We start from the raw sequence: 10359 nt of genomic DNA, 5'->3' as shown, positions 1-10359 counted from the left end.
ACACTTGCCAGGCTGCACAGAGCCCAGAACAGTGTTTCTAAGTGAGGCCTGGGAACCGGTTAGGAAGGCACATACACGGGCCCATCCCAGTCCCACCAAAGCAGACACTCAAAACTCTGGCCCAAGTTCTGACCAGCCCTCCAGGGACAGTTACCAGACTGTCAGCAGACAATTAACAGGTTGTTGTTTCTCCCAAAGTGCTTCTTCCTACCTCATCTGAATGTTTCTGGGAAGACTGTTTCTGGCTGGGCTAACAGGCCTTGTGCATCAACCTGATGTGGGGGGAGAGGTTCTAATGGAGGCTCAGGGCGTGGAGCTGGGGCCAGCTCTGCACCACTCCCGGGGCCCAGGGCGGTGGGTCACCTCCCTGAGCTTCAGGGTTTGCTGAGGACGGGAGGATATCATCACGTAGTGACAGCGCTCTCTCTATATGTGAGCTGTGACGCCCCACTGCTACCCTGTGCCCTCTGAGGTGAGGGGAGAGGAAGCATGTAGGAAACGAGATGCTCCCAGGGCCCGGGAGGGAGGAAACGGGTCAGCACCGTGCAGGTCAGCGGCATGCCACAGAGGTGGGGGAGGAAACACAGAGGACCGGTTGAAATTGCTTTGTTTTCTTAGTGTTGATGGGGGCCTTTTCAGCTCTCTAAAGAAGAGTAAGAATAATAACCCGCTTGTGAAATCAGAGCTGAAATTCTAAATTAGGAGGGAAAAGTGTATTTTTCAGCCTCTCGCAGATCCACACGGCAGCAGGAAGATAAGCCTGTCACACAGGATTAGTGGGTGGAAAGGGATGAGAAATGACATCCTGGTGACACACGTGGAGGAAAAAATTCTCAACATCGATTCTGGATCTACTAGGAGTTCCTGCAAATGTCTCAGAGCCGTTCTCCAGGAAGTGATGAAACAGAAATACCCAGGCGCCTTCTGCATTTCCCTGGACCTGCGACAGCATAGAGTTGGCAGCTGCATCTCCTGAGAGACACGGGGAAGAGAGAGCTTTAAAAAAAACTGTAACATAAGCTTCAGCATCAAGGTGAGAGCCTCTCCGCTGGAGTACTGAAGTCGTGAGGAGGCTCCTGCCAGGGTGCAATTCAAGACAGACACCTGAGGAGAGTGCAGTTGAGGGTCTGCAAACCATGGCCCCTGAACAAAATTCAGTAGGCGAAGAGGGATTTTTACATTTTTAAAGGGTTTATATAAAAAAACAAAAACAACAAAAAAACAAAAACAAGGAAGAACATGTCCGAGAGGCCACTACACTGGCAGAGATGAAACCCATGTGCTCTCTGGCCCTTTTCAGAAAGTTGCCGGCCCAGCCCCAGCTCCAGCCACAGAGCAGCTCCCTACAATAATGTCACTGATTCTTTCAAACGAGCATGCCGAAACAGTCAGGGCTGGGGTAGATGCTTTTGAACACCCTCAACGGAGACACACTGTCACGCGCTTAGAACAGACTTCATCTTTGTAAAAGCCGAAACAAGGGAAGCAATTCAGATGAGAAGTCATACAATTTGAAATACATAATGAGGTGTGACGGGTGAATAGCTCACTGGCATTCCCGTGTGAAAATAAACTAGCTCAAAGGTCAAGTTCAAAACAACCACCACCCGAGGATGGTGTGGGCTCCCCCAGGGACCAGTTAATCAGCTCCATGATAGACACAAGGTTGAATACTTTCGACTCACTCCTCAAATTTGGGTATCGCTGCAGCATAGTGACTGTCATTTGAGGCTTTAAGAGACTAAGTAAGCCACCGTCTCCAAGTGGCCTGCCCCAAGCCAACAGGAAGGACAGGAGGTGAGCCCCACAGGCCTCACCCTGGGGCCCAGCAGGACTGGGAAGGAGAGAGGATTCCCAGAAAGAACTGGCTAGGTAACCTAGACTTAACGATGTCACCACAGCACAGTCTTCTGCACTGAACATTATGGAGCAATCTGAGCTGTTCCTCCATCACCATCTTCCCATACACATGTCAACAACCTTGGCAGCCAGAAGTCCCAATGTTTTCGGGATTCAGACCGTCTCTGCATATCCTCTACCTTAACCTATGTTTTCACATCTGATCAACTAGTCCCTGCATTATTTCAGTAGCCTCTTAGCTCCCACTGACCACGCACACCACAGACCAGGGGGTACCGAGTGCCCCTGCGAGGCTGTCCCTCCCATGAACAGAGACCCCGTACCAGGTAAAGCCCCTCCAGTCTGCACGGCTCCACGGCCAATCCAGCCTGTTGTTGCCACCAATGGCTGGTGCCTTTGCTGAGTTTATGTGCCAGGAAGGGGAACAGTTACATTCATCATCTCAGTTAATCTTCCTGCTCCTAAGGTGTGTTTTATTTATGCCCATTTTGTAGATTTAAAAAAACTGAGTTTTGTCCAGAGTAACACGCACATAAGTCCAGCTGACGCCCTTCTGGCTCCAAAGCCTGGCACCCTCCCCAGCCGTAAGTCCACTGCTCTCCACGCTGAGCCAGTCTTCACGCCAGTCTGAACCACTGCCACTCCCAAACACACCCTGCATCTCCCACAGCCCACGTCTGCAAACGTCACCATCTGTCAGTGCGGACGAAACACCACTTCACGCAGAAGGTTCTCTACACCGAGAAGCGACGCCCTCCTGTCTAACGGTATTCACCCCTTCACCCAGGAGGCGCCCTCCAGCTGCTCAAAGTCTGTGGAGGCTGGGACCTGTCTCTATAAATTCATCTCCCACCCACCCTCACAAGCTAAGCAACCAACTCATTGTTGACTTAATATCAGCAAAATACTTCCATTCAAAGACAAACGATCACAAGGGATTCAGTAGTGACAAACAATTTAAGTTTCATTATTTGGTTAAAATTATGTTTACTGCATTCTAATAAAGATATATTATTCCCTATTTAGCTTTACTTGATAAAGTCTATTGTTTTTTCAATGCAAAACATTTATGAAAACTCCTGTATGACAAAAGTCCTCACACATCACCTCAGTTTGTCCACAATGGATCTGCATTAGCCTAACAAATACAGAGGACTTTCTCCACCAAGTCAAGAATCTGAAGCTGACCCAGCCGGCCTGGCTCAGCGGTTGAGCATTGACCTATGAATCAGGAGGTCACGGTTTGATTCCTGATTCCCAGTCAGGGCACATGCCCAAGTTGAAGGTTTGATCCCCAGTAGGGAGCATGCAGGAGGCAGCCAATCAATGATTCTCTCTCATCATTGATGTTTCTATTTTTATCTCTCTCTCCCTCTCCTTTCCTCTGAAATCAATAAAAACATATTTTAAAAAAATCTGCATCCAGCCAATCACTCTGGAGAGTAACAGAGACGTCATTATCCCTCATATTCTCGTGGAAAAACCACTTGACCCAACCATGATGAATATCCTATATAATAAAAGCCTAATATGCAAATTGATTGGTGGAACGACCAGTCACTATGACACGTACTGACCACCAGGGGGCAAACGCTCAACACAGGAGCTGTCTCCAGCTCACAGGCCCTAGACCAGCCAGGGCAGGTGCCAGTGGGGGCCCCCCGATCACCCCGCCCATCACCCCACAGATTGGCCCTGATCGCCCGCCAGGCCTAGGGACCCTACCCATGCATGAATTTCGTGCACCGGGCCTCTAGTCAGAGAATAAAAAGACCAAAAGGGAGGAGTGCTTTTCTCTCCAGAAGGACATAAAGGACATAACAAATGACAACTGTGACGACAAGAGTCTGTCTAATGGAGCAGATTTATACACGCTGAAAATCCCTCCTCGGCTCCCACTGACAAAGGCGAGAGTATAACCAGGAAGCCTGCCTCCACCTCCCCGAGGCTGTGGTCCCGCAACACCCGCTGAGGGAGCTGGGCACCAAAGGCCTGCTGCGAGTAGAGCTCAGGGCACTGCAGTCATCTGCAGCCATCAGCGCTGGTGGCTCCAACAGAAGAAGCTCCCCCCGCCCCCCCACACACACACACACTCCCTACCTTCCTCCTTTTCTTTGCCTTCCCAATTTCTCTCATCTTCCTCTTTCTCACTGGTCTGGGGTTGGTTCTCAGTCCCAATTAGCCGGCTTATTTTCAGGTTCACTGAGGAATTTTTTTCATTCTACTTGCAATGCAATAATTATTCTTAAAATTAATATCACTAAGTTCCAGCTCACCTGATGGCCACCTCAGAACCACGTGTGCCCTAGGATTTTCATGTCGAGTATGCACGTCTGCACAGCAGCATGGCCTTGCCCGCTAAGGCTGGTGGTGAGGGAGACGCGGGGACACCAGTCATGCATCCCACCACCGGCAAGATGAAGCAGCTTTTGTTTTCACGGAAGATGATTTAAACTAACATTCATTTCAGTTTCACAGCTTACAGTTTTGTTCTTGAACTTGTAAATTGCTTCAGCACTCTAGTTACAGAAGAGCTATAAGCATTATAGAGCACGAGTCTAGTTCCCTGTTTACATCTATAAGCAACATTATCATTAAAATCACTGAAATCAACCCTGAGGCTCTAAGGCAGTGGTTCTCAACCTTCCTAACGCCGTGACCCTTTAATACAGTTCCTCATGTTGTGGTGACCCGCAACCATAAAATTATTTTCGTTGCTACTTCATAACTGTAATTTTGCTACTGTTATGAATCGTAATGTAAATATCTGATATGCAGGATGTATTTTCATTGAATTAAAGCATAGTGATTAATCACAAAAACAATATGTAATTATATATGTGTTTTCCTATGGTCTTAGGCGACCCCTGTGAAAGGGTCGTTCGACCCCCAAAGGGGTCGCGACCCACAGGTTGAGAACCGCTGCTCTAAGGTTTTCCTTTTCAAAGGAGCCCCTACGAGCTTCCGATCATGGTCACTCCAGTGGCAATAATGGGGACTCGTGGGCTTTATAGGGAGCGGGACCCCTGACACACCAAGGTTCTAAGGAGGCAAAGGGTGTCAAGGTACCAGCAGCTGCGGCGATTTTGCTAACAGGCCCCAAATATTGCACTCATACTTGTTAACTTTCCTCTCTCTCAACTTCCACAGCACGTCATGCTCTGCCTCTGTGTCCGCGTTACCTACGCCTCCTTCCTTCCACAGAACTCCCTACACTCAGGCAGGACAAGGCAGCCTGTGGGTCCCACTGCAGCCAGCACAGGGCTGGGCGTGGAGTGGGCGCTAGGGAGTGACCACTTCAGGTGGCAACGCGGCCCAGCTTTTACTCTGGGATCAGCTCTTTTCAGAATTCAGCCTCCCAGTGACCATAATGGCTGCTATCACACCTTTGTGAAGCCAGACAACACCTGTAGGTGTAGATCCAGGTGAGCAAACAGCTCCCTGAGGCTCCACAGGTAAACGCCCACACCAAGTAAGGAGCCATGACACAGGACTCTCAGAGCAAAAGTCCCATCTTCCTGGATTTCCCACAAATACCCCAGAGCATTCCACTCAAATATTGAATAAGGTGGAAATATTAAAATATTTTCAGAGAACAATGTCGTCCAGCCACAAATAAAGGTACCATTTCATTCTACGAGAAATATGCACATAAATTTTAATAGCAGAGAACTCTCGTGTTATCAAATGTGCACATCCTCTCAAAAGTCAAAGCTGCATAACTCACACCCAGGGAAACGGAAAATCGTTCCAGCTCTTAGCAGTCAAATCAGAACCCTGCTCAGGAGTCCATCGTTGCAGACTTTGAGCAACAATGTACTGAAGGAATTGGAATAACTAATAAGAAAACTTTAATATTAATAAGAGGCTAAAACATAATTAAACTTACACAATTCTAGTCTAGATTGGTAGAGCATGTGATCCATCAGTTCATCCACACGTGAATGATACGGTATGTTTATGATCAAGTGCTTCAGTCTTGAAGGCATTCAAATACTTTTTTCTGAACTAAGCAAAGTAAATCTATAAGAGACAGACACCGTTAACAGAATTTCCACACATCACACAAGTCACAACTATAATGCAAGGGATAAAATATTGTATTTTATTCATGAGAACATCTCTCTGATGTTCCTACCAAAGTAACGCTGTGGACCTGCCGGTATCAAAGACTCAAAAGTAACTGGACTCCATTTCTGGAAAACTGGCCCATGCTCTGGATATTTGAAGTCAGATGCACAGCTGTCCTGATAGACAATTTCCCTCCTTGGAGACACTGCATCCTGTTTTTCACATATCTTGCAGAGGCATATAAGAAAATTTCACAGCAGATAAATAAAACAGCAGTTTTCTTATACTAAGTCATATAATACATATTACTCACTACATGGGTCAATAACAAGTTTAAATCTTTATTCACATCAATAAAGAGAATTATTCCTTTTAGCCGTAAGACATTCTGTTGTACATATGAATATCTTTGACCACAGCTAATAAGCTCATCATTTTACATAAAGATTTGCACAATTCCTAGCACAGATTTTACTAAAATAAACACCACTACTATCTTTCTTCAACTAAATAACCAACAATAAATAGAAAACTGCATATTGTTTGTTGAAAATAATTATTTTGTTGTTTTATGTGCACATAAATTAAAATAAAAAATACAGTAGAGTATGCTTTTGGGGGAATCAGATAATGTAACAGTGAAACAAAAACGACTCCTCAGGTGACAGCCTCACATGACATGAGGCAAACTAAAGTATCCAGTCCCAAACCCAAGCCTGATACAGGGAAACAGGAAAAACAGGCATGGGTACCATGGTGGGCCATCCAAAAGGGTGATAGTCCAAGAAAGAACAGCTGACATTTATTTCATCTTCTTTTTTAAAATTTTTATTTATTTTTATTGATTTGAGAGAGAGAGAGAGAGAGAAACATCAATATGAGAGAGAAACATGAATCGGTTGCCTAACACACATAGCACGACACTCCAACTAACTGAACCACACAGGCAGGGCTTGTTTGATCTTCTTGATAGGAAAGGCAACACGTATTCTCTTTAAAAGATGCTAATTTAAAAGACAGAATCTGCCCTAATATAAATATTATTAAGCTCTATTAACAAACACACACATAAACACGGGCATAACCACAGAGGTGTTTATGCAAGCTCTCGAAAATCACAGAAAGTGGCATACACACCATTGTTTCAAGCACTCAAAGCCAGATACATTGCAGTTCCTATGATAACCAAAGGTTTCGTGCAAGCAAAGTAGAAGTCTCATTGCTCAATTACCTCTCTCTGCAGCCAATGCTTTACATGTGCAAAGTCTGCCATTAAAACTTACTTGGTTTAATATGATTCTATCTGTCACAGAAAAGACTTATTACATTCAACATGCCAACTGTTTGTTTTCCCCATCATGGCGGGAATGGCTTCCACACACAAGACAAAAGAGAAAGGTTCAAGATGCTAGCTGCTCAGAAGCTGATATTATCTCTCAGTTTGCCTGGCTTATAGAAAAATATCCATTTATGTTAAAACCTATCATCAAAGTGGGTACAAAGAGTACATGACAAGCCCACAGCTAACACTGTACTCAACAGTGAAAAGCTGAAAGTTTTCCTTCTAAAATCAGGAACAAGACAAGGTGTCCACTTTCACAAGTTTTACTCAGCAGAGTACTGAAAGTCCTAACCATAGCAGTGAGGCATGAAGAGAAATGAAAGGCGTCAAAACTCAAAAGGAAGAAGGAAAACTGTCACTATTTACAGATGATATGATATTAAGTATAGAAAATACTAAAGGTGCCACCAAAAAACTTAGAACTAATAAATTAATTCAGTAAAGTCACAGTATACAAAATCAATATTCAGGAACCAGTTGCTTTTCTATCTATACTTATAATAGGGTAATATGCAAATTGGTCCAGGACACCGTCATGTAATGACCGAACAGCAGGAAGGCGGGGCAGCGAGCTACAAGCAGTGGAGAGCTACAGGAGGGTGGGGCAGTGGGCGGAGAGCTAAAGGAGGGTGGGGCAGTGGGCGGAGAGCTACAGGAGGGTGGGGCAGTGAGCTAGGTGCAGTGGAGAACTAGGAGTGGCAGTGGGTGGGGTGGCCAGCTGAGGCAAGCAGCAGTGAGCTACTCGCACACGGATTCTTACGCAGGGCCACTAGTATACTAATAATAAACTATCAGAAAGAGAAATTAAGAAAATCCCATTTACAGTTGCAGCAAGAAAAATAAAACACCTAGGAATAAATTTAACCAAGGAGATAAAAGAACTGTATTTTGAAAACTATAGGACATTGATAGAAGAAACGAAAGAGACAAATAAATGGAAGGGGATTTTGTGCTCATAGATTACAAGAATTAATATTGCTAAAATATCCATACTGCATAAACAAATCTACAGATTCAATGCAATACGTATAAGCATTCTTCCCAGAAGTAGAACAAACAATTTGAAAATTTGTATGGAACCACAAAAGATCCCAAATAGTCAAAGCAATATTGAGAAAGAAGAACAAAGCTGAGGCATCATGCTCTCTGATTTCAAACTATACAGTGAAGCTGTATTAATCAAAACAGTATGGCACTGGCATAAAAACAGACTCATTGATCAGTGGAACAGAATACAGAGCTGAAAAATAAACCCACCTATATATGGTCAACTAATTTACGACAAAGGAGCCAAGACTATATAATGGAAAAAGGATAGTCTCCAGTAAATAGTGTTGAGAAAACAAACTGGACAGCCACATTCACAAGAATGAAACTGGCTAACTATCTTACACCATGACAAAAATTAACTCAAAATGAATTGAAGACTTAATTGTAATCCCAATACATTAAGCTCCTCGAAGAAAGTATTGGTGATATGGTCCTTGACATCGAACTTGGCAATGACTTTTTGGATCTGAAACCAAAAGCAGAGGCAACAAAAGCAAAAATAAGAAAGTGAGACTACATCAAACTAAAAATTTTCTGCATAGCAAAAGAAATCATCAAAAAAATGAAAAGGCCCTAAATCGGAGGAAATATCTGCAAATCATTTATCTGATAAGGAGTTAATATCCAAAATCCATAAGGGACTCACACAACTTAAAAGCAAAAAGAAAAAATCCAATAAAAAATGGCAAAGAATCTGAATAGACATTTTTCCAAAGAAGATATAGATAGCCAACAGGTACATGAAAAGATGCTCAACATCACTAATCGTCAAGGAAATGCAAAGCAAAACCGCAATGAGATAACATCTCACACCTGTTAGAATGGCTATTCTCAAACAGATAAGCAGTACTGTGTTGTCGTAGATGTAGAGAAAAGGGAACCCTGTGCCCTGTTGGAGGGAGTATAAGCTGGTGCAGCCACTCTGAAAAACACATGGAGGTTCCTCAAAAACTTAAAAATAGAACTACCGTAGGGTCCAGCAATCCCACTTCTTGGTATTTCTCCAAAGGAAATAAAATCACTGTGTCGAAGACATATCTATACTCCCATGTTCACTGCAGCATAATTTGCAATAGCTAAGACATGGTAACAAGCTAAGCATCCATCAATGGATGAATAAAGAAAATGTGGTGTATATTCCATCAATGGAATATTATTCAGCCATAATAAAAAGAATAAATCTTGCCATCTGAAACAACATGGATGGATCTAGAGGGTACTGTGCTAAGTGAAATAAGTCAGACAGAGAAAGACCAATCCTGTACGACCTCACTTATATGTGGAATCAAAACAAAATCACCAAACTCATATAGATACAGAGAACAGACTGGTGGCTGCCGGGAGGGGGAGGGAGGGTGTTGAGGGATTGAAACAGGTGAAGGGGTCAAAAGGTACAATCCTCCAGCTATAAAATATATCATCATAGCATGGTGACTATAGTGAACTATTTGCAAATTTGAAAGTTGCCAATAGAGTAAATCTTAAAAGTTCTCATCAAAAGCAAAAATAAATACTCTTTAATTATGAATGGTGATGGATGCTAACTAGGCTTATTATGGTGATCATCTCACAATATATACAAATATCAAATCAGTATGTTGTAAACCTAAAACTAATATAATATTGTATGTCAATTACGTATATCTCGATTTTTTAAAAATAGAAATAAGAGTGGACTAAAGGGATTCACTCCAATACTGTAACCTTTTCAACTTTACCTTGAAAAATTGTAGAGCATAATATTGTAAACATTAATTTGTAACTCAGAGAATTACCTATCAGATGACATCTAAGTGTATTCTGAGTGTAGTTTATTAATTACATGTAAAACACTTAATTAGCAAGACCCTCTGTGATGCCTTTATAAAAGAAATAAAATTCTGACTTAAGCGTCATATATTAACAAATGCTTGCAAATACCAAACCACTAACTATAACTGCAGAAATTTTTGGCTGGTCAAGGCAGCTTTGCTTGAAAAAGAGAAGAAAATGATAAATTTTGTGATATATATTCTTTGCCCCACCCCTCCACCCCC

This window comes from Myotis lucifugus, unplaced genomic scaffold (genome assembly GCF_000147115.1).
Source record: "Myotis lucifugus unplaced genomic scaffold, Myoluc2.0 scaffold_217, whole genome shotgun sequence".
Lineage (NCBI taxonomy): Eukaryota > Metazoa > Chordata > Mammalia > Chiroptera > Vespertilionidae > Myotis > Myotis lucifugus.
This window is presented reverse-complemented; position numbering follows the sequence as displayed.